General features: G+C 36.2%; 2 long non-coding RNA genes across 2 annotated transcripts in view; one reads left to right on the top strand and one right to left on the bottom strand.

The window, feature by feature from the left end:
• Positions 1-5,259, top strand: part of LOC309641586 — a 1,028,702-nt gene extending 1,023,443 nt beyond the window's left edge. The window contains exon 2 of the long non-coding RNA XR_014252700.1: positions 4,953-5,259. This is a non-coding gene — a long non-coding RNA (uncharacterized lncRNA). The remainder of the gene's footprint in view (positions 1-4,952) is intronic.
• A 5,027-nt stretch (positions 5,260-10,286) lies between these two features.
• Positions 10,287-19,166, bottom strand: LOC309641509. Its single transcript, XR_014252651.1, has 2 exons — positions 18,044-19,166; positions 10,287-16,911 (listed from the first exon to the last, which is right to left on the bottom strand). It is a non-coding gene; the product is annotated as an uncharacterized lncRNA (long non-coding RNA).
• Between the last annotated feature and the right edge of the window lie 6,322 nt (positions 19,167-25,488).

Here is a 25,488-nt window from a genome sequence, read left to right as displayed (position 1 = left end):
AACAGTGGTAAATTACTGAAAGGAGTCTTAGTTCTTCCTTTATACGGTAGGATCAAAAGGAGATCACAGATGGAAGACTCAGGTCAATGCCTTATTTTGCAGGATTGCTTCTCAGGAAGGAATGAATTGGATTAAGAATGATGCCCAGGAATGCCCTTACATTTGTATAAACTTAACAGTTTGTAAAGCCCTTTTGTAAAACCCAATTTGCTCCTCTTGATGACTGTTTTATATTTGAAGGTTTATGGAGGTTAACTGGTTTGCCTAAGTCACACAGTAAATTTCAGAGAGGGGTCTTTAATGAAAATATTTATTTCTAGTGAGTTTTAATAGATCATTGTGCTGGTCTCCCAACCAAGTGTGTTTGGAGGGACTTATTCACAATGGGAAAATTCTGTTACCAGTCCAAGAGCTGTAAATTTATATTTTAAAGTGAAAATCAAATGGCAGATAGTCACAAAGCAAAATAAGGAAAATTTCTCATCACATGCTTTGTAGTTCCAAGAAGCTAACAGGAGTTTTCACAACACTGTCGAGCCAACACAATTGGCTAATCTTAACAGTACGCTAAAGTGGCAGTCATGCTGTCTGCCTGATCAACAACATTCCATGCTGCTTGAAATTTATCTTGTTACAACTCCTCTGGGTGAAAGTATCATTTCCAAGAGGTCCCTGTCAGAAAGTAAATAGAATTCTAATAATAAAACTTAATAGAAGTAGAGCCACGCATGCCTTCCCTCCACCTGCCCCTCCCCCTTTTAAAAAGTTCATTTATTTAATATATTGCAAAGCCTGAAAGCCAAAGGGAATCTGGAGTCAAAACAGGAAGAACAGGTTTGGGTGTGAACTCCAGAGGGAAGCCTCGGGTCTCATGATGAGACACAGTGATGTCATGAGCTTGAGAGGGGCTTTGAATTCAGACACAGGGTGGAAACCCAGCTCTGCCCCTTAGAAGTACTTAGACTTATTGAGCCTTATTTTCATATTTGTGAAATAGGGATAAAATACTGATCTTGAAAGCTGATGTAAGGATCAGAAATAATACATGTAAATGTGTGGCACATAATAAATCCTCAGTAAATGGTAACTAGAATTTGGGGTCCCTGAGGCTTGGTGAGAAATGTGGCCCAGAGCAATGTTTAAAGCCCTGAAGACAAGTTTGCCCTCTTCCCAAGCCTGCCTGCAGCTAGCCCTGACTTCAGGTCTTATTGTGGCCTTATATGCACAGGCCAAAGACTCTGTCAGAAGACATCTTTTGTCTGAGTGTCACATTAAGTTCCTAAGTGTAAGGATTTATTATACTTTGATTTATACGAGTCCTCCAAGATCAAAGATGGATTCTGAATGTTAGTTGTCAAATGAACGAACAATTGTGGAAATATAAAAGCAAGCAATTCATGTTGCCTTAGGAATAGCTCATTTGCAGAATCTAATATGCTATTACATTGACATATTTCCTCATTTCGTCTATTAAATCCTCCGTGTTAGTAAAACTAGTTTGTCACAACCAAATGCTACAGTTATGTACATTTATGTACACATTCTATGTGTATAGTCTGCCTATAGTGTCTAAAGAAAGCTGGGTCTGATTTGAAAAAAATCAGGAAATGAAGGTCCAATTTGAATAACAGCCTCTGCATTTCAAATATCTTTGAGTGTAGCTACATTTTTTTCAAAAAAATCTTCTGAAATTCATAACTTTCTAAAACTTTTATTCTTCTAACACATCAGTGAATTAAAAGTTGTTCTTTAAAAAAAAAAAAAATCTCAAGTTAAAAAAGCTCTGAACACAGACACCGTGAATTGAAACACCCCCAGGTGAACAGTAGGGTGTAAATGGGACTGCTCATGAGATACTGCACTGGAGGTGGGGATTCACTTTCCTGTTCCCTGATCTGTTGTTCTAATCTTCCATCCAGGACTTCGCCTATTTTATTTGAATTTGCCTGCATTTGGCATGGGAAAAACGTTTACGTAAAGACCAATGTCTTGCGCTTGTGGTATAGATGAACGCGCTAGTTTAAACTCCTCTGTTAACTGTTGACTAAGACCTTGAAGAGTTCTTCAGGCTCTACCAGGCCCTAGAAGAGTCTATTGAGAGTCTCAGCCTTTTTCTTCGTGCTAAGTTCTTTTTTTTTGTTAAGCTGATAAACTCCTAAATTGTTGAAAAGCAGTTGTTTGAAAAGGATTTAACATATTCTCTTGGGGTTTCTGGATGTGAGGGAGATGTATCTGTGCCTGGGATTCGTTGGTCCCTAGCACAGTTAGACCTGGGTGACCTCTCTTTCTAGCTCTAAAAAGGTTTCTGGAATGTGATGGAAACACTGAACTACTTTTCAGAGAAAGCCATAGCCACCCATTTTCCTTTTCCCTCTGTCTCCCCTCTCAATGTGGATATCTCTCTATAAATGTTAGTCTATAAAATTAGGATTTCAGGTAATTTGATGTTCACTAGGTAAATGCTAACCAGATAAGTTAAAAAAGAAGAGAAGAAAAGAGAAGGGAAGGGAAGGAAAGGGGAGGGGAGGGAAGGGGAGAAGAGGAAAAGAAAGAAGAAACAAAGCCTAGTCACACCATGAGTTCTGACTAAGGCTAAGTCTGGTCAGATGCCTGAAAGGGTTTGAACTGTTAATTTTCACATATTGCTCAAGTAAGCAAAACTAAAGGCATTTAATTTTTCTAATAACCTCAGACATGGTTTCCTTGTAATGTACTACACAATCTGTATTGATTACTCTGTGGGGGAGATACACATTTAATAAACATGTATTCCAAAGTGAAGAGTAAAATCAAAGTTTAAATTATTATTTTTGAAAACCACTTTTTCCCCAGTGTGTCAAAACAAAATGTCGACTGGGAGAAAAAAAGACTTACATTTCAATTGTTTCTTGAGAAACTAATTCATAGCAAGCATTAAGATGAACAGGGCAAAAATAGGCAGCAGAGGACCAGAGGAAAAAATTCTATACTTTTTCAAACAAGATTGGGCGCGTTCAGGGTGGTTTGGCCGTAGATTCTATACTTTTTCGAAACAAGTTAGATGCAAGGATGTCTTCCATGAGAGCATTTGGGGACAGAAAAAAAAAGCTTAGCTGGAAGTCATAAAGGAAAAATAAATTTTTATGCTTCTGAAAAACAAACAAAAATTTCCAGTAATACTTTAAAATTGTTGAATTCATGAAAAGATTTAAATATTAATCCACTAAATATGTCATTTATATGCATGTAATAAAGATTAGATTATAAGCTTTTAGCATTATTTACAAAGGACATTATTTACATATAAGAGCAAATTACTTTGCCAAATTTAAGCAACCGGTTTCTGAACTGTTAGTATTCCCCAAAGCAGTCTATGCAACTATGCAAAAATTTTACACATATTTAATGTTCTTCAAAAGAGGTCTGTAAGAAAGGAAATTGTAAATGTGCAAAGTAGTAAATAGGAGGGATGATTAAAAGCAAAAGCAAATTTATATTTGCAGTAGTAGAGGGTACTGTTGTTTTTGATTTGTTATATGCATTAATCTGGCATGCTATTTCACCCTTCATGACACACGTCAATACCTTCTTTACGTCTGGCTATTACCACTCATTTAAAAATCTATTTTACATGATTCTTTCAGCCAAAAATGGACCATAATGACACAGAATACAGCATGTGCTTCATAAATTCTGTAAGAATCAATACTTTGGCTGGAAATTTGTCAGTCTCTCAAAGTTATGCACCATTAAACTTTACTGTTATTACAGTGGACCCTTCTTCAAAGTTCAGTACGTAGCTCATGCTGGAGAAACGTTTTTAGAGCCAGGAAAGGTTGAGAGAAGCAAAAGCTGCTTGCAATGAGATATGTACCTTCAGATGATGCTTAATTTGCAAAAATGCAAATAGAACAAAAGCTATTTTGCTTAGGTCTGGGTAGGTAGTTTATAAAATTCAGGTTATATTTATCTAAAGGTCACATAGGTGATATCCAAACAAGTTTGGAAAATATGAAAAATACCCACCTACTGACCAGATTCCACCTTTCTTCTAATACTCTGACAATTATAGCAGACAGATTCAGACACTGATGACTCCTGAATTCTTCACCCGTTTTACACTGCTCCCTGGATTAACTTGTAATGAGAACACCCTGATGCCTTTTGTTCTGTCCTCTGTGAGAGGCAGTTGGTGATTGTCATAATGACTTGTCTGTGTGGACACCTTTTCAGCCACACCTATAGGAATTCTAGCTGGAATCATGAACTTACCAAGGGCCTCATCAGCATCAAAAACAAATGTTGGCAGAGTTCCCTTTTTGAGCTGTCTCCTGCTTACCTCTCTAGTCTCACCAGTCAAAACCTCACTCTCCTTCTAAACACAAGGAATATGTAAAGTACCCAGAACAGACTGAGCTCTTGCTATTGGGTCCAAGACCTTGGTCCTGTATTTCCCTTTACCTGTCCTGCCCTTTCTCCTCTTAACTATTATTTTCTTTATGATCTCAGAATACTTGTCACCTTCTCTGGGAAGTCCTCGCTTATCACCTTAGTCTGAGTTCAGTACTTCTGTTTTAGTGAACACCCTTATATTGCCCATCATTGTCTTTATATTTAATGAAACTGCCTATTTATTGTCTGGCTTCTCTGTACAATGACAATTTCAGTAGGGACTGTGTGTTAGTTGCCATCATACCTCCTTGCCTAACCCAGTGCCTGGCACATAGTAGGTGCTCAAAAAACCGGCGCTCAAAAAACCATCAGTGAATCATCAACCATAAGTGAATGAAATCTTCCATGTGCAAAGTAGAAGGGTAAACGCTAAAAACTCAGAGTTGTTAATCTTAGCTCTTGTTCTTAAGGCTTACAATAAGGTAGGTAAAACAGTATAGACAGTGTTTTTTCTTTTTGTTTTTTGTTTTTTAAGAAGAAGGAAAAGAACTAAAAAAATAAATAAATAAGAAAAAAGAAAGGGCTTCCCTGGTGGCGCAGTGGTTGAGAATCTGCCTGCTAATGCAGGGGACACGGGTTCGAGCCCTGGTCTGGGAAGATCCCACATGCTGCGGAGCAACTAAGCCCGTGAGCCACAACTACTGAGCCTGTGCGTCTGGAGCCTGTGCTCTGCAACAAGAGAGGCCGCAATAGTGAGAGGCCCGCGCACCGCGATGAAGAGTGGCCTCCGCTGGCCACAACTAGAGAAAGCCCTCGCACAGAAACGAAGACCCAACACAGCCAAAAATAAATTAATTAATTTAAAAAAAAAAAAAGAAAAAAGAAAAATTATTTTCATCAGCTACAAGAAAGTCTTAACTTTCTTTGTGACAACACCCCCGATGGATTATTTCTCAAATTAGTCATTTATAGACTACATGAAAAAGTAAAAAATAAATGACCATTTGAATGAAGGAATTATATGAAGTTATAACACCTTTCATAAGTATGGTTTCACTTATTCCTATGACTGAAACGTCTCACCCACTGGTTTATTGACAATGCCTTCAGGGTCACATTGCCACATTAGAGAGTTTTAGATGCAAAGATTCCTTTATATTCATTCCTTTACCCAGCCTTTCAACTCCAGTATATTTCCAAGTTTAGCCTAGGCTCTTAAAATTTGTTCTTAGGGGGAAAAAAAAGGCCTGATTCTCACTTCCTAAATGAGTTAATATAATGAAGTACTTATAATAGTACCTGGCACCTGGTTAACTACAAATATGTGTTTGTTATTCTTATTTCATACCCCCTGATATCTTCAAATTACCCTTTCAGAAGCACTATATCTAAGCCTAAAAGCAAGTACAGATGGAGAAGAAAAGTGATATAATGAACCTTGCAGCAAATTCTGGGACTATTTCATGCATTTAAAATTATAGTTCAGTGTTCAGCCATTTGAGTTGGCTGCTAAACAATAGGTGTTGTGCCTAGTCTGGGTAGGCGTAAGCAAGCTGGAATCTGGCTGGGGCGGGATCTTCCCAGGCTGTCATTCTGGCCGTGTGCTCTCTCTTACTTCTATAATCTTCACCTCCAATTTTTCTAACGGCCTGCGAGAGGTATGGGGGCTTAGTCATCCTCCCACCATACGCAGAGAGGCAACCTAGCCTGATGGACTTTGGGGTCAGAAATTCCTGTGTTTGAAACTGGCCCCACCATTAGCAGCCCTGAACCTGCTTTTTTTTGTAATTTGTGAAGTTGGAGTTAATAACCAGTCATACTTTAAAATCTCTTGAGGATAAGTGCTAATTAATATAAAATTAATGACATAGGTATGCTCTGATCTTCATGAGAGAAAAAAACTCTCTTAAATAGATAACTGATTAATGTCAGTCGTGAAGGATATAAATACTATGAAGAATTGGTATCATGTACAGTTCAATAGTGCTCTAGTGCATCACAGTTATGTGGTCTGTGCCCAATAGGCTATGGCCCATGTTTTTTAAGTATGCCTATGTCACCGTTTTTCACTTGTTCAGAATTCAACATATATTTTTTAACTGAACAGAACTGACAAGAATAAGAGACAATCCCAAAAGAATGGCAGAAATACACTCCAAAACTTTAGTGTCTTATTACTGTTCAAATAATAATTTTCAACATTGCTAAGTTATCTGAGTTCATACGAAAAGATTTTGAAAGAGTCTATCAATAAAGCCCCAAAAGGTCTTGTAGAAAAGAAATGAGTTTCCTGACCTACTATGAGTGGTTAATTTTTCATCTCTAAGAGCAATGTTTATGTCTTTTATTTGGCTCATATAGGGGCGTCATGCACATCACTTCAGGTTGTACATTTCACAGAGGCATCACATCTCGGGGCATTATTTATATCATAAACACCTTTAATATTTTGGCTTTCATATTTATTCTACCTTTAGACTTATACACAATTTTGTGTATTTATTATGACAGTTTTCCAACAATGGCAGTTAAATATCTTGCTCTTAAAAGATCAGAATATTACAGTACTTTTTATACAGAAAGAAGTCAAGTGCCTTGAGGAAGACACAACTTTTTCTAATTCACACAAAGACACTTGTGTGAGGCTTGCAGCTGCCCTATCTCTACAATGCCTAACAGGGCTGAGCAAACAGTAGGATGTTAACCAACACTTGATGAATGAACAAGTGACTAAACAAAATATTTCAAAGAGTATGAGTATTGTAGAGGATTATAGCAAGAGAAGGCAGTGTTGTGAATGGTCAAGAACACAGACTCTGGAGTCAAAGATACCTGAGCTCAAGTTTTAGTTCTATTGTTGTCTGTGTATCTTGGATGAGTTATTTAACCTTTCTGTGCATCATTTTCCTTATCTTTAAAATGGAAAAATAATAGCATCCATTTTAAAGGGTTGCTGGGAGGACCAACTTAGTACATATAAAACACTTAGTATTGTCCTCTTCAATAGAAGTCTAGAGAATCATATTCTATGGTAAGCGTCCAATAGACTGCTACAGTCTCTATTTTTTAAAATATGCCTAATACACAGTTTTGCATATATTAGTAATTCAACACATATCTTTGGGTTGAACAGAATTGGTGAGAATAAGGAAACTGTGGAAATATACTCCTAAAGCTTTAGAATCTTATTATCGTTCAAATTAAGATATGTGTTCAATAAATGCCTTGGAGATGAAGGTGACAATGGTGAAGAAGAAGGAGAAGGAGGAGGTGGAAAAGAAGGAGGAGGAGGAGGTGCTGGCAAGGACAAAGGATTGGCCAATCAGGAGTCAGAGTCGGAGTCAGAGTCTTCACAACGGCTTACAAGTCCGTAAATGAACTGCACCACCACCCCACTCCCAAGCCCATTCCCCTCCAACCCACCTCCCTTCACTCCCCTTTGCTACCTCTGCTCCAGCAACATTTACCTTCCTGATGTCCCTTGATTTTACCAGGCCCACTGCAACCTTAGGGTTTTCATTGAAGTTATTTCCTATCCCTCAAATGCTTTTTCTTCAGATATTTGTTGGGATAATTTCCTTAGTTGCTTCAAGTGTTTGCTCAAATGTCACTTTCTCAGCAAGACTTACCTACCATTGCTCCCCTATATAATACCACTTGCATCACCCCTTCCCTCACCTGCCTCCACACACTGTCAATTTCCCTTACCCTGCTCTACATTTTCTCTTATCTTTCACACATATCACCTTCTAACATACTATATAGTTTATTTATTATGTTTGTTATTTACTGTCTCTCCCTTCACCCAAGTGCCCCTCCCCCCACAAGAAAGTAAGCCTCAGGAGAGCGGAGATTTCTGTTCATTTTTTTCATTAATATAACCCAAGGACCTGGAACAGAACCTGACCCATAACAGGTGCTAAATAAATATTGGTTGTAAGATTTCTCATTTTTTAATCCTTTTCTCGCTTGCCATTGTTTTTTTCTTTCTGTTTAAATCCAATAAAATTTTTCATTTTACATGGATATTACTTTAGTGATAGGATTTCCATGAAACAATTAACATTCTCTATCCTGGCCTAGTTCTAATATGAGCAAAGACCATCCTGAGCTTAGAAAAGCAAGATTTTGCTTTGTTTTGTTTTGTTATGTTCAGCCAAAACTTTATGCCTTTTTGGGCAAATCACAAAATACAAAAGTTTGCATTTCTTATGTAAAAACACAACCGATTCAAATCTTTCTTGAAGAAGGTAAAATATTTAAACATCGTAATTTTTAAGGTACAAGAACAAGTGCATAAATGGCTTTCTAAGGAATCTAATCATCATTCACAATCACCAATATGTATTTTTAGCTGTAAAGTACAATTTAATAAATAATAAATAGAAGATGAAGAAATAAGAGTAGAAAGGGGAAACCAAATTGTACACAAAAGAGGCCATTTAGGAGGGAAGTGCATAGATAAAATATACAGTAGTTAAAACAATTTTTGAGGCTCTTAAGTAGATAAGAAAGGTAATTCAATTAGAAACACTAGCAACTTTGTTCTGTATATAAATTCTCAAGTGTGTGTATATAAATATATCTATTCCACCCACACATATTTTAATTTAAAGACTAGGAAACAATTACACCCAGACTCTGTATGTTTAATGTACTGACATGTTTAATGTACGTGTTCAGTGTAACTAACAAATATTGAAAAATTAACCCTTTTTTTCTAATGCAAACTTTTATTTATATCCACATTTAAATTTTTCTTATGTCCAATCAATGTAAATACATTTTATTGATTTCCACTTAGCCCTAAATATTAAATTATACATTGTCAGCTGGAAAATATAATTTATATAGAGACTTGGTTTATTTGTTGCTATTTCCTAGTAGATATTTCTATTATTTAAGATTTTAGCAAATTTAATTCTATTTTTTTTTGTAAACTACATGAATTTTTCAGTTTTTAAAAAAACATTTGATAACATTCTGTGAATATTAGGAAATTTTTTTTATATTTACTGTCTGTCTAGTAAAGTCTTTAGAGAATTGCTTTTCCTATTTTGGGTTGATTATTATTTAATTTCTAAATCCAAGGAGTTTCTAACTTAAATATTATAAAAGAAAAATTAATTGTTACATTAATAATATTTATATAATATGTCATACAAACCTGTAATTCTGGAAAGCATTTTATTCATTCATTCATTCATTCACTCACTCATTCACTCATTCGCTCATTCAATGAATATTTCTATATTTCTTCATTACCATAGCAAAGCTTGACTTTTTGCCTTTGGTTTGCAGAACTCATTGTTAGGTGGATGCCACTGTGATACGTTGTATTTAGCTGTCAATATCTATAACCATTTCTCAATATGACCTGTGAATGTTAAACTGTTTGCAGTGTTTCCTGCAATTATCTCTTCAGAAATGTGACAGAGGAAATGGGCTCATGTCACCCATAGGATTTGAGAGGCATCTAATGAAAATCATTGTAACTTGGCTTCTGTTTTAAGACGTTACACACCAATTATTATCATGCACTTAGATTATTTTTGTGTCTTGCAAAATATTTTAGAATGGCTTTTATTTCTCTTCCTTGACATACTCCTTGTATTCAGCTCACTATTATTTCCATTTTTAATGGGAGTTCTTTGATTACTTAGGGAATAGAATAGTATCATTTGGAGTTAATTACCAGCCTCTTTTTTTTTTTTTTGGAAAGCTTTATCTAAAAGAGGAAGAAAGAGAGGAGATAAAGAAAAGAGAAGCTCAAAGAATGGTCAATATACAATTGACTTGTTTTGTTTGTCTTATTAGTGACATACATGGCATAGATGGCATTATTTTATACATACTTGGGTGACTTCCAATGCAGAGAAACTATAACAGAATTTTACAGCTAAAACCCCCCCTTTTTTTTTTTTTAATTTTTATTTTTATTTATTTATGGCTGTGTTGGGTCTTCGCCTCTGTGCAAGGGCTTTCCGCAGCTGCGGCAAGCGGGGGCCACTCTTCATCGCGGTGCGCGGGCCTCTCATTATCGTGGCCTCTCTTGTTGCGGAGCACAGGCTCCAGACGCGCAGGCTCAGCAACTGTGGCTCACGGGCCCAGTCGCTCCACGGCACGTGGGATCCTCCCAGACCAGGGCTCGAACCCGCGTCCCCCGCATTAGCAGGCAGACTCCCAACCACTGCGCCAGCAGGGAATCCCAAAACCCCCCTTTTATTTTTTCCAATGAGGAATCTACTACCTAAAGAGAAAATAAAATTCAAGTCTTCTAACTCTAATGCTAACATTCCCTCTATTTCATTTAATAAATCTCCATCCTGCCTATGAGAAGTTTAATCTCAAAAGAGGAACAACACATATAAGTACCAAATTTCTTCTTCCTGTACAAGTATTTGTATATGCAAAAATATTGCAGGTACACCCAAATATGCATAGTTATAACGGAGAAAGCAGAGTTTAAGCTATGGGAAATAATATAGTTTTTCACCACCACCTAACCTGACCATGTATTGTCAGTAAGCAATATCAAAATAAGGGAAACAGTCACCCACCCACTTTGTGTGTTCCCTAGGTTCCTGCTATCCAGAGGGATGGCTTATATTAGTTCATTGATATTTACAAAATGTGACTGATTATTCTTTCCATAAGAATAAGGATGTTAGAAATGCAAAACCAAAATGGGTAGATGTAGTTAATAGATTAAAATTCAAATTAAGGAATAATTGTCATAAAAATAGCTAACACTCTCTGAGTGCCTACTAGATACTAAATATTTTGTTTTGTTTTCATGATCTCACTTAAAAGAAAAAAAAAAACCTATGAGGTAGGTCATGTAGATCATTTCACAGATGAATAAAGGGAGAATCAGAGACATTAAATAACTTCCTCATTGTATCAGAGCTAGTAAATGGCATATCCAGACACAGCTCAGATGTTTCTAACTCCAAAGCAATGAATTTATCCACTGTACAGTTTTCATAGTTACTGATGTCAAATCCTTTTCCAGAATTAATTCTGGAATGTGAGAGGGGTATTGCGTACATAAAGGGTAGGAAAAAGGAATTCTGTTAAGTCAATGTATTAGTTATATAATGCGGTGTAACAAATTACTCCCAAAACTTAGCAGTTTAAGGCAACAAATCTTTTACCTCACAGTTTCTGTGGGTCAGGAACTTGGGCACAGCTTAACTGGGTCCTCTGGATCAGGTCCTCACAGGACTGCAGTCATGGTGACCACCAGAGCCACAGTCACCTCAAGGTTAGACTAGAAGAGGAGCCACTCCCAAGTTCCCTCAGATGGCTGTTGACAAGATTCAGTTCCTCGTGGGTTGTTGGACTAAAGGCCTCAGTTTCTCACCAGCTGTTGGCTGGAAACTTCCTCTGTTCCTTGCCACGTGGGCCTCTCCACAGGGCGGCCCAGAGAATGGCAGCTGGGCTTCCATCAGGATGAACAAGCAAGAGAGCAACAGAGGGTGAGCAAGACAGAAGCCAGAGTCTTTTTGTAACCTGATCTTGGAAGTGACACACCATCTCATTTGCCATATTTCATTCATATGAAGCAAGTCACTAGGTTCATCCCATACTCCAGGGGAGGGGACTGTACATGAGTACCAGGAGGGGGGGAGTCACTAAGAGCCATCTTAGAAGGTATCCATCACAGTCAAGAAAGTATTCTCAGAAGATATTGAGGACTACAAGCTCAGTTGACTCTAGTCTACATCTGGTTTTAGCAAAACCCCTGAAGTGAATGTCCTGCAGTAGTCTCCATCCTTATTCAGGCAGACATTAGGCAGACATTAGGCAGACATTAGGCAGAGTGTAGCAGGTCAACCTGCAGCATGGCCTGAGAAACAATGCAGTTCTGCCTGGGAGTCACCTAAAACAAAATTCATTACTTTTCAGAATTATATTTTCATTTAAAATATCAGAAAAGTACTGATAAAATGGTAGACCTAAGTAATCCTTTTTTCTGTATAATATAATGGAAAGAAGGCAGCTTCTGGAATCTTCTGGCCGTGTTCAAAGATACATCTCAGAGATGCCAGCTGTTTGAACACAGGCAACTTCCTCACCGATCAGAGCCTCAGTTTCCTGACTGTGGTTCAAGGACGTACTAACTCTCACAGGGCAACTATGGAGATTAAATAAGATGACCTATACTGAGAGTATGTTAACTGCAAAGTGCAACATATAATTACAAATTTTCTCAGTCCTCCCTTTAGCTACAGAACAGGATAGATTGTTAAGAACAGCTGCTTAGCATACTATTTAACTATCTTATTAGAGGAATAAATATCTTTGGATTATGGGTAATAAATGGACTGTGTTTTTATGGCATTTCAGAGTACCATTAGTAGCCACATTTGCTGTTGACTTACTAAAGAAAGGGGGAAAAAAAAAAAGATTTCCTGGCAGTTTTATTTCAAAGAGGCACTTGTGATTTCAGAACTTGCTTGCCTCGTCCACACTGAAAGGCATAAGCTTTCTGCGGTGTTGAAACCACCTGGCAGTGTGCACTTCCTTCAGTCATTTTCCTTCATTCCACACAGCTCCCAGTTAAAATATTCCCATTGTGTGTGTCTTTGACTTGAGAGAAAACATTTTGCCATTTCATGGAAGAAGTACGTGGAGTTTAGGCCCCCAATGGACCAGAAGAGTACATTAGCCTTTCTTCTTTAGTGGCCCAGATTGAAATCTCATCTAATGTTTTCCTATTAGAAATGAGATGGCGAGATATTTTCTGGGAAGTGATTTAGGTATACTAAAGCAATCTATAAGGATCTATTGATTAGAAGTAGACTTGAGTCAAACTTGATTTGTGTCCAGTGAAGTACCTTGGAAGGTGATGTGATTGACAGGCAGTGCGGAATAGATTTGGGGTTGGAATAGTTAAGATATTGCAGTTCTTTATAAGGTACATGGGTAGAGCTAATCTGTGGAAAACAAAATTTAAGAAAGAAGAATAAGGAATTTAGAGTACTGAAGTACTACATGCTCCATGGTTGTGGTATCATATATAAATTCAAACAAAACAAAACAAAATGAGAATTTTACATACAGAGAATTAGAGAGGAAAAGGAAATCCAGGGTGCTTCCATGAAATTTGGAAATATTCCTATCCCCACAAATATGTATTGGTTGTCATAAGGTTATCCTAATTAGTTTTGTTCAATCAATAGTTTTAAAATAACTTACCAGCAGATAATAATGGCATTGCCCATTTAAGTGGAATCAAACAAACAAAAAACCCAAATCTGAATGGCTTGCCCATAATCTTGTAGTAATCATGGTAGAGCCTAGAAAAGGATAAAATGATGATTTAAGAATTTCACAACTGGACTAATAAAGATAAAATGTATATTAACATAATAAGTCAAACCCCAGCCACTTATGAAAATGCAGGAGTCTATTGAAAATATTTATATGTTTGTTATGCTCTTTCACTCCACAAATTTACTGGAACTCAAGTCATCATGTAAACAACATTTAAAATAATATGATATTAGGTATCTGCAGATATATTTTGCCTGAGGCAAATATTTTACTTTTTCATATAAGTAGGAAATTATGATCTGATAGCATTTTATTTATTCTAAAAATAGTTCTTGATACTTGTTTGAAGAAATTTCAAACTATTCATGGTGTTGAAACAAAGAAGAAATTCAGTTATATTAATAAATCATAAATTTGAAACAACTAAATTTAAATTAAATTTCATCTGAGCAGCTCAACTTTATTCAAAAAAGAGTTAAATAAATCTCATTGTGTCTGTATATGCAAAATACTTCAAAGGGCAGACATTCCCTAGCAAATTTAAGTTTATAGCATTTAAAAATAACCCAAAGATTGATCATTTTAGACATTATCAGTGTGGGAATAAGAGTGTCAGGAGCTAAAAATTAAGGTAATCAGTTGTTGTAGAATTAGTTGTCCTTTTTTTAAAATCTGGTTATAAATTATCCAGTTCTGCACTGTTAATATGGTAGCCACTAGCAACATGTGGCTATTTAAGTGTAAACAACTTAAAATAAGTAAAATTAAAAATTCAGTACCTCAGTTGCACTAACTACATTTCAAGTGTTCAATAGCCATATGTAGCCATATGTAGCTGTGCTATGGACAGCACGGGTATAACACATTTCCCATCATCACACAAAGTTCTACTGGACAGCATTGAATTCTACTTCCCATTTTCCATGTCCCTATGTATGGTCTATGTCACCAATATAATCAGGAAAATATGTAGAGCACTTGATATTCTTTTCAAAATGCTGACAATTAGATAGCATTGCTCTTCTTCTTTAAAAGTTAATGAACACAAAATACTTCATATCCCAAGGTGTTCCATTAAATTTTGGAAGTTATAACAAAATGAGTGTTGGAAATACTTAGAATTACATATTGGGTTCAATGAAGCACTAAGATATGCTTATCCAGTCTCCATTTGTCCTCTGTGTTTGGAAAGAAGTTAATGGAAAAGAGCATATTTGTTAAAATGCTCTTTACACTAAACAAAACAATATTATGAAAGGAAGTTCTTAATGTGTGTAAAGATTAGAATGTCATTGAAACAAAATACCTGATAGAGTGGAATGGGCTTGTCTCTGCAGAGAAAAAAGATTTTTCCTCTCCATATTCCAATATTTTGTTCTTGTGAGACTTAAACTGGACGTGTTTAAGTGTGCAAAGTCATCAATAATAAGATAAGTCATAGTATTCTTTTGTACCTGAGAACTTGCTATCTGAGGATCTCAAAGTAATATATCGCCTTGCTGTAAAACATTAAAAAAATTTAAAAAGTCAGCCTGCCCAATTTCTTCCTAGTTTTTGTTGCTGGTTGTGGTGTTAAGTGAAATACAAGCCTTCACAAAGAAAATCAAGAATTCTGACACCTCAGATTTAGCCATTAATATGATGACTTAAATAGAAGGCAGATTTTTCTCTAAGAAAAATATAGTAGTGTATCCCACTGTTAACAAAGAAAAGTTGAAGCAATGGCTTTTCTTCCATGTAATATATTTCTAGAAACAGAGATCATTGTCTCTGAACTTTCTTGACCTTAGCCTGTTCCCTTTTGCTAAAGTCATTAAAATGATTAGAACCTCAAGGAGGGTTACAGTGTTATGATCTTTTTCTCTTTTTAACTTTCTCTGAACTGAATCAACCAGCTTTAAATCCTGCACACATCCTATTAATCCCACCTAGCTCTTCTGTCTGGATGAGTTTCTTCAACAGATTCCCCGAATATGCGTTAAAAAACATAAATCACTGGATTAAACTTGTAGAGAATGATGAAAGCTAAATTCGTGTATATACATGTGGTGGGACAAATGGACCCTTTTATTATTTAACCTGAATGAAAGCAATAAATTTGAAACAGGTTTAACTGATGATATTGGTAATCCACAACAGATTTCGTAAGTGTTTTTGAATGAACATTGGTTTTGTTCAATAATCCCTTGGATTAAAGAAGGGTTAGATAACTCAAACAATCTGCAAAGAATAGTATTATTTTGCTGTTTATCTTTTACTTTTACCAAAAAAGTGATATGTATAGTTTTGGCTTTAGCAAATTAGGCCAAAAATTGCATTTGTCATTTCGTTTTTTAAAATTTGTGGCTTCTATTAGACTATATAGTTTTACTCACATTTTGGGGTAGCAGCCTGGTCTTTTTCCTCTACTGTTTGTATGTAATATTATGCAGTAGTAATGTATTTTGTTTTCAGGTGTCTTAACAATAGCCTCTTCTCTTAATTGCTTGCTGTACTGGTCTACCACATTTACTTTAGGTGTTCTGAATTATATAAACTCTAGGACATGGGATAAAAGTTGTTTTTTTTTTTTTTTTTTTTAATTCTACTATCTATTCACTTAATTGTCCAAAAAAAGGAGGTTTGAAATAATTCTTAGGTGGATACTTGGAGTTAGTTCTCATAATAATTAAAAGCAAATAGTTGTTAACCTTTACTCAGCAATTACTACATGCCAGGAAGTCTTCATTCATTATCTCATTGAATTCCTCACAACAGTTCAATGAGATTGGAGCAATTATATCCCCATTTTTGCAGATGAGAAAATTAAATAACATAGTTAAGTAATCTCCCCAAGGTCACACATCTAGCAAGTGGTAGATACAAGTTTGAACACAAGTTGTATGACATCAGATCCCATGCTCTCATACACCAGATCAATTATTTATTGTTGCATAACAAATAACCCTAAAATTAGTGGCTTAAAACAGTAAACATTTATAATCTCATAGATTCTGAGGGTCAGGAATTCAAAAGTGACTTAGCCGGGTGGTTCTAGATCCATGTCTCTTAGGAGGTTGTAGTCAGGATGTCAGCAAGAGCTGCAGTCATCTCAAGGCTTGACTGGGGCTTAAGGGTATGCTTCTAAGATGGCTCACTCACATAAGTGTTGGTGGGATGCCTCAGTTCCTCTTCAGCTGTTGACAGATGGCTCAGTTCCTTGCTACTTGGACCTCTCCAAAGAGCTGCTTGAGTGTTCTCTTGATATAGTAGCTGGTTCTTTCAAAATAAAACAGAAATCACAATGTCTTTTGTGGCCTAGACTCAGAAGTCACACTGCATAATTTCTGCAATATCCTATTGATTACACAAGTCAACCCTATTCTGCGTAGGATGGAATTACACAAGGAAGTGAATATCAGGAAATAGACCATCTTGCAGCCTGCCTATGATATCTGCTAAAGTACACTACCTCCCAAGACAAGCTCTATATTCCCAGCATAGAGTGTGTTACTACAAAACTTAGGCATTCCAGCTTTTCAGGTCTATACTTATAGATATTGAACAAAAGAACAGCACTGAAACTGAATACCTTCTGCTATTGATTTAGATCTTTAATGAAGAGGATATTGTTTGTATTGCATAAGAATTTCATATCATATTAGAACAAAATTATATCCAAAAGGGGATGCTGAATGGTTTTTTAGTAATCCATCATTTTTGTCTCACCCAAATTACCATTTTGCTCTAATTCAAATTACTAAAGCTTATCTATGCTACTTCTATAAAGAGCCAAATAGTAAATATATTTTCAGCTTTGAAGGCCATACAGTCCCTGTTGCCACTATTCAACTTTGCTGTTGGAGCATGAAAGCAGTCACAGACAATATGTAAGTGAATAGACGTATTTGTCTTACAATAAAACTTTATTTACAGAAACATGTGATAGATCAGATTTGGCCCACAGGGCACAGTTTATCAACCCCTGGTCAAAACCATTCTTTGGGTGGACTTTTGAACAGTTATCACTTTGATTTAAGGTAACTAAAATTACTTTAAATTTTATGTGACAGAATCATATTAAGTGGTTTTGTCCTGGCCTATAAAATATTGTTCAATTTTGGGAAAGTTGGCAGCACTGTCAAGATAGAAAAGATGAACCTTGGTAAAAACAGAGCATAATAAGACAAACAATTTACCCATCAAATCATTGCTCTAAAAATATCAAGTCATTCTAGAGTATAAACTGATTTAAGGGGGATGAAATTTTGATAATTCTTAATTCTGTTGATATCTGTCTGATGAATATTTCATATTTTCAGCTGACCTTGAATTATCTAGACTTTATGCACTTCGGCCAGCATAGAATAGGTTCTCAATAAATATCTGTTGAATGAATTAAACATCTTACCTCTTCTGTATCACAGTCTTCTCACCCCCAGGCCTTCACTGCCTTTTCTTGTCTCTTCAATAAGTTTGTCAGAACATATTGTGGTAATAGAAGTTCACTGTTAGTTTTGCTTTTAAGAAGTCATTCTACAAAAAGTAAAGGGCATGTAAGAAATAGCTACTGGAAGATAACTGAAGATATAAAGACTTAAAAACAAATTGGAAAATTATAAATAGAATGAACATTGACTTCAAATAGAGCAGAAAACAAGAGCAATGACACATCAGACAACAGAGTAACCGGTGAGGAATTTATTGGCCTCTGACAAAGGTATTAAAGACCAGTTCAACTTAGTCTTTCTTACCTTCATTTCTTTTATTTTTACTTTGAGGCCAAAAATTGTTCTTTTGAAACCCACGTTATAATGTGGCTATATCTATATCTTAAAAAGATATCTACTAAAGTGTTCATTCATTCATTCAAACAAATATTTATTGAGTGCTTACAATGTGCCATGCACTATGCAAGCTCTCAGAGGTACAATGAAAAACAAAGCATGGACCCTGCCCTTAATCTGCTTAGAGGCTGATGGGGAATACAAAAAAAAAATAAACAGGCATGGTAAAAATGAACAGTGTCATAAGGTATAAGGTTCATATCCAACTTAATAAACTGCACATTAATCAGTTGTAGTAAACTTTAATATTCTGGTCCCAAAGACAGTACCTACTGTACATTTCAGCTATTTCTACTTTTCAAAACAAAAGCAACAACAGCAAAATCATAAATACTAATACTGGAATACACTGCTTTATAACTGTGTTCCAGAGAATGCAAATTATTAATAGTGTTTTAAGGGGAAAAGTTTCATAGCCAAATTTTTTGTAAAATGCTAGGTTCAACATAAACAGCTTTTTTTTTTTTTCATTGCAGGACTTCTCAGTGCCTATAATATAGTAATAAGCATTGCAACTCACCCAGAGGGCAAATATGATTTAGCGTCTTGAAATGTATTTGATGAGGGTATGCTTTTTTTAAGGAAACAGGACATGGATGTTTCTCGGAACATATTTTGGGAAACACTACCACATACAATTTTACACTTTTTAATCAAATCATATGAATTATATTATAGGAGAGCTAATTCTTTAAGTGAAATATTAAATAATTTTTGTTAGGCAACAGTGTTTTTGCAAAGGTCTCTAATCTTGCATCTTTCAACTCCAGAATTTGGTTGCTTTGCTCTTTTTAAAATAAACATTTGCTCATGGTCCCATTAAAGACTGTCAGGTTTTGTTAATCCTCAGCTGATTATGCAGCAGAATTCCAGGGAGCCCAGCTAGGTAACAGAGACATCTGTGGTCTCAGCCTGCAGAGAGCAGCAAAAGGCTGAACGGATTAAGCCAATTGATGGTAGCGCTCAGTTGGGTCCCCAACTTAAGCACCCCTTTTTCTTTCCATTCCTCCAACATTTTCTCTTTTTATTTCTTCATAACTCCTTGTTTTCCTTTCCTACTTGTTTTTGGGGGGGGGTTTTGTGTTGTTTTGTTTTGTTTTGTTTTGCTTCCTCTCCCTTTTACCTGTTCCTACTTCCCTTTCCAATGACTTAGGTCTGTCTATGACCAAAAGTTTAAATTTAACCATACTTGTGACCATCACAACAACAGTATTTCAACAGTATTTTATATAATTCATGTGTGGGAATGGCAAAAGTGAAGTAGACAGCTCATTCACAGTGATGGAAGTGATAAAGAAGCTGTCATCATCAGCGCAAGCTGACATTTCCTTTCCCAATCTCTTCCTACTGGCTCTTCTGGTAATGGCTCAATCTTGCACAAAGTAGTTTTTGAAGATAAAACCCCACCATCTTAGTGCATGTGTATGGAAGGGAACTTCTTTTTAGGTAGGATTTGACTTATACAATATTCGTCTCCAAATCAGGCACCTTATATTTGAGCTTTTCAAATTATAGTGTGCCCTCTCAAATACTTACTTTAAAAAACAAAGTACTGTTTGGAGAAGACACATAGCCTTAAAGAAATTCAAACAACAATATTTTTTTTTTCATTGTTAGAGAAGTCTTCAACTGAATTGATGAAAATAGGAGACAAAGTTAATGCAGACAATAATTATTTCTGGGGAGTCTCCCTTCATAATTGCAAGTGTTAGATAATGTTGTAAACAAGCCTTTATTCAGATTACTTTAAAAAACAATGTAGTAAGTTATTACAAAGTGGAGATCAAACAGATACCTACAGAATGATTTTTTTTTTTTTAAGTTATAAGCACTTTTTTAAAAAGCCTTATACAGGCTTAAGTAGGAAAATCATCTGACATGCAGTGAATACTTACAGAAGCGGGATGGGGGGAGGGAGAGGTATGAAAATGAAAATGAAAATGGTTTAAGCAAAAGAAGGAAGGAAAAATCAGAGATTGGTGACTTACCAAAGGAAGCACCTGCTTTCTGGAAATTAAAATCATGTATTAGGCAGCTCTGACTTAATTGCCAAATGGGGTGAAGCCCAGTCTGTAATGTAAAAGGGTCCCAAATTATAATTGGGCACCATGGATTAAAATTCAATACCTGAAAATTTCCTCGGAAATGAATAGACAACCAGGACAGACTGCAGAGCCCAATACAATATGCTTCCCACAGCTGACACTGGCAGGTCACTTTATTTGGCACCAAATAAAGTTCCCAAGTGGTCTTTAAGGGCATTCAGCTGCTGAGTGCTTATTTCATTCATCCCTTATTGTGCTGCCAGTAGCAGATCCAAAGAAGTAGCATGAATCAGCTCTGCGGATGGAATTTTCTCAGACCGAGTGATGGAGATGCAACTGAACTTGCTTTACCACTTTAGTGGGACCTCTGCTAGCAGCAATACCCTGAATGGTAATGACTCTCATACAGTGTCATTCAACAGGAAATTTGGGGAAAGTTTGGATAAAAAAATGATCACTAGGATACTTCCAAAACAGATAGAATTTCGTGAGAAAAAAAATATTTTAAATGGAAATCATTATATACTTTTTTCATTACTATATAACTCAGAAAATTATGAAATAAGGATGTGGTCCCCCTTTGTGTGTACCTCCAGACACAAAGTAGAGGCTGACCCTTAAATTCCCTACATTAAAGTTAAAACCACCGTGTTATATTTAGCTCTCCTTAGTTACTTCTTTTTAAGGTACCTAGAGGAATAAAAGTCAATTCATTCAATATCTTTAGTTTTATATGTGCTAATTTCAGAGCCTATACTCAATATCAGAGTGTTTCCTTGTTTCTGTCAATTCTAGTAAAATTTTCTAATCATAAAATAATATTTTGTGTCCTCCCCCATGCCGGCTTAAGAACTGCAGGAGCTAGAGCAATTCTACCGAGGTCATGAACCTGTCTGATGAACTACAGATGAATGTAAAATATTCTTCCAAGCTTAACAGGCTTTATTAATGTGCAGTTCCAATACACATTTTTTATTTAAATTCAAGGAAAGGTTAAAAGGCAGTAGTTTTTATTGTTTTGCCTTTGGTTTAGGACAAATTCTGCATGTATCTACAACAGAAAGTCTTCTAATTATTTCATATAAATCACTGTTAGCAACAGTATCTAATAGTGCTACTATCACTGAATAGTGAAGAGTCTTACATTTCCATTAGAATTAGAATGGAGGGCTAATTATTTTAGTTAAATCTAAATTTGATCTAAACTGAAAGCATATTTGGCGTTCAGTATAGAAAACTGGGGCTGTTATAAAAACACTTGTGAATGCAGAGACTAGAAAAATATATACAGATTTTTCGGTTTTCCATTTTTAGGAGAACTTGGTATAGTTACAGTGGGATTATTAACATAATTATAGTAATATAATGTGATTAATGTAAGATGTTCCATTCTCCTGTTTATGGCCAAATTGTGCAGTATAAAACGAATTAACTTGCCCAAATAAATTTGTACAAGTATATAAATACTTCTCTAAATTGAATTTCTTTTAACTTCTTGTTATGGAAAATTCTGAATTTACACTAAAATAAACAATAGTATAACAAACCCCCATGTACCCACTATCCAAATTCAATGATTATCAACCCATTATCTATCCTGCTTCATCTATACCTGAACCCCTTCCCTCATCACACTTTTCCTCTTGGGCAGACTAAATGTAGAAGACAAATAGTGTGAGATTTTTATTTTTATTTATTTATTTTTTTAACATCTTTATTGGAGTATAATTGCTTTACAATGGTGTGTTAGTTTCTGCTTTATAACAAAGTGAATCAGTTATACATATACATATATCCCCATATCCCCTCCCTCTTGCATCTCCCTCCCACCCTCCCTATCCCACCCCTCTAGGTGGTCACAAAGCACTGAGCTGATCTCCCTGTGCTATGTGACTGCTTCCCACTAGCTATCTAGTTTACATTTGGTAGTGTATATATGTCCATACCACTCTCTCACTTTGTCCCAGCTTACCCTTCCACCTCCCCATATCCTCAAATCCATTCTCCAGTAGGTCTGTGTCTTTATTCCCATCTTGCCCCTAGGTTCTTCATGACCATTTTTTTTTCCCTTAGATTCCATATTTATGTGTTAGCATATGGTATTTGTTTTTCTCTTTCTGACTTACTTCGCTCTGTATGACAGTCTCTAGGTCCATCCACCTCACTACAAATAATTCAGTTTCATTCCTTTTTATGGCTGAGTAATATTCCATTGTATATATGTGCCACCTCTTCTTTATCCATTCATCTGTTGATGGACACTTAGGTTGCTTCCATGTCCTGGCTATTGTAAATAGAGCTGCAATGAACATTTTGGTACATGATTCTTTTGGAACTATGGTTTTCTCAGGGTGTATGCCCAGTAGTGGGATTGCTGGGTCGTATGGTAGTTCTATTTGTAGTTTTTTAAGGAACCTCCATACTGTTCTCCATAGTGACTGCATCAATTTACACTCCCACCAACAGTGCAAGAGTGTTCCCTTTCCTCCACACCCTCTCCAGCATTTATTGTTTGTAGACTTTTGATGATGGTCATTCTGACCAGTGTGTGCTGATACCTCATTGTGGTTTTTTTTTTTTTTTTTAACATCTTTATTGAAGTATAATTGCTTTACAATGGTGTGTTAGTTTCTGCTTTATAACAAAGTGAATCAGTTATACATATACAATATGTTCCCATTTCTCTTCCCTCTTGCATCTCCCTCCCTCCCACCCTCCCCGTCCCACCCCTCTAGGTGGTCACAAAGCACCGAGCTGATCTCCCTGTGCTCTGCGGCTGCTTCCCACTAGTTATCTATTTTACATTTGGTAGTGTATATATGTCCATGACACTCTCTTACCCTGTCACATCTCACCCCACCCCCTCCCCATATCCTCAAGTCCATTCTCTAGTAGGTCTGTGTCTTTATTCCCGTCTTGCCACTAGGTTCTTCATGGCCTTTTTTTTTTTTTTTTTTTTCCCTTAGATTCCGTATATATGTGTTAGCATACTGTATTTGTTTTTCTCTTTCTGACTTACTTCACTCTGTATGACAGACTCTAACTCCATCCACCTCATTACAAATACCTCCATTTCATTTCTTTTTATGGCTGAGTAATATTCCATTGTATATATGTGCCACATCTTCTTTATCCATTCATCTGTCGATGGACATTTAGATTGCTTCCATGTCCTGGCTATTGTAAATAGAGCTGCAATGAACATTTTGGTACATGATTCTTTTGGAACTATGGTTTTCTCAGGGTATATGCCCAGTAGTGGGATTGCTGGGTCGTATGGTAGTTCTATTTGTAGTTTTTTAAGGAACCTCCATACTGTTCTCCATAGTGGCTGTATCAATTTACACTCCCACCAACAGTGCAAGAGTGTTCCCTTTTCTCCACACCCTCTCCAGCATTTATTGTTTGTAGACTTTTGATGATGGTCATTCTGACCAGTGTGTGCTGATACCTCATTGTGGTTTTGATTTGCATTTCTCTAATGATTAGTGATGTTGAGCATCCTTTCATGTGTTTGTTGGCAATCTGTATATCTTCTTTGGAGAAATGTCTATTTAGGTCTTCTGCCCATTTTTGGATTGTGTGGCTTGTTTTTTTAATATTGAGCTGCATGAGCTATTTATATATTTTGGAGATTAATCCTTTGTCCATTTATTCATTTGCAAATATTTTCTCCCATTCTGAAGGTTGTCTTTTTGTCTTGTTTATGGTTTCCTTTGCTATGGAAAAGCTTTTGAGTTTCATTAGGTCCCATTTGTTTATTTTTGTTTTTTATTTCCATTTCTCTAGGAGGTGGGTCAAAAAGGATCTTGCTGTGATTTATGTTGAAGAGTGTTCTGCCTATGTTTTCCTCTAAGAGTTTGATAGTGTCTGGCCTTACATTTAGGTCTTTAGTCCATTTTGAGTTGATTTTTGTGTATGGTGTTAGGGAGTGTTCTAATTTCATTCTTTCACATTTAGCTGTCCAGTTTTCTCAGCCCCACTTATTGAAGAGGCTATCTTTTCTCCACTGTATATTCTTGCCTCCTTTATCAAAGATAAGGTGACCATACGTGCATGGGTTTATCTCTGGGCTTTCTATCCTCTTCCATTGATCTATATTTCTTTTTTTTTTTTTTTTTTTATTTATTTATTTATTTATTAGTATTATTAATTTTTGGCTGTGTTGGGTCTTCGTTTCTGCGCGAGGGCTTCCCCTAGCCACGGCAATTGGGAGCCACTCTTCATCGCGGTGCGTGGGCCTCTCACTATCGTGGCCTCTCTTGTTGCGGAGCACAGGCTCCAGATGCGCAGGCTTAGTAGCTGGGGCTCACGGGCCCAGTTGCTCCGCGGCATGTGGGATCCTCCCAGACCAAGGCTCGAACCCGTGTCTCCTGCATTGGCAGGCAGATTCTCAACCACTGTGCCACCAGGGAAGCCCTGATCTATATTTCTATTTTTGTGCCAGTACCATACTGTCTTGATTACTGTAGCTTTGTAGTATTGTCTGAAGTCAGGGAGCCTGATTCCTCCAGCTCCGTTTTTCTTTCTCAAGATTGCTTTGGCTATTCGGGGTCTTTTGTGTTTCCATACAAACTGTGAAATTTTTTGTTCTAGTTCTGTGAAAAATGCCAGTGGTAGTTTGATAGGGATTGCATTGAATCTATAGATTGCTTTGGGTAGTACAGTCACTTTCACAATGTTGATTCTTCCAATCCAGGAACATGGTATATCTCTCCATCTATTTGTATCATCTTTAATTTCTTTCATCAGTGTCTTATAATTTTCTGCATATAGGTTTTTTGTCTCCTTAGGTAGGTTTATTCCTAGATATTTTATTCTTTTTGTTGCAGTGGTAAATGGTAATTTTCTTAATTTCACTTTCAGATTTTTCATCATTAGTGTATAGGAATGCAAGAGATTTCTGTGCATTAATTTTGTATCCTGCTACTTTACCAAATTCATTGATTAGCTCTAGTAGTTTT

The sequence above is a fragment of the Balaenoptera physalus genome (genome assembly GCF_965194825.1).
Source record: "Balaenoptera physalus genome assembly, chromosome: 1".
NCBI classification, from domain to species: domain Eukaryota; kingdom Metazoa; phylum Chordata; class Mammalia; order Artiodactyla; family Balaenopteridae; genus Balaenoptera; species Balaenoptera physalus.
Note: the sequence above shows the minus strand (reverse complement) of the source record. Positions and strands in the feature narration are given on the sequence as shown.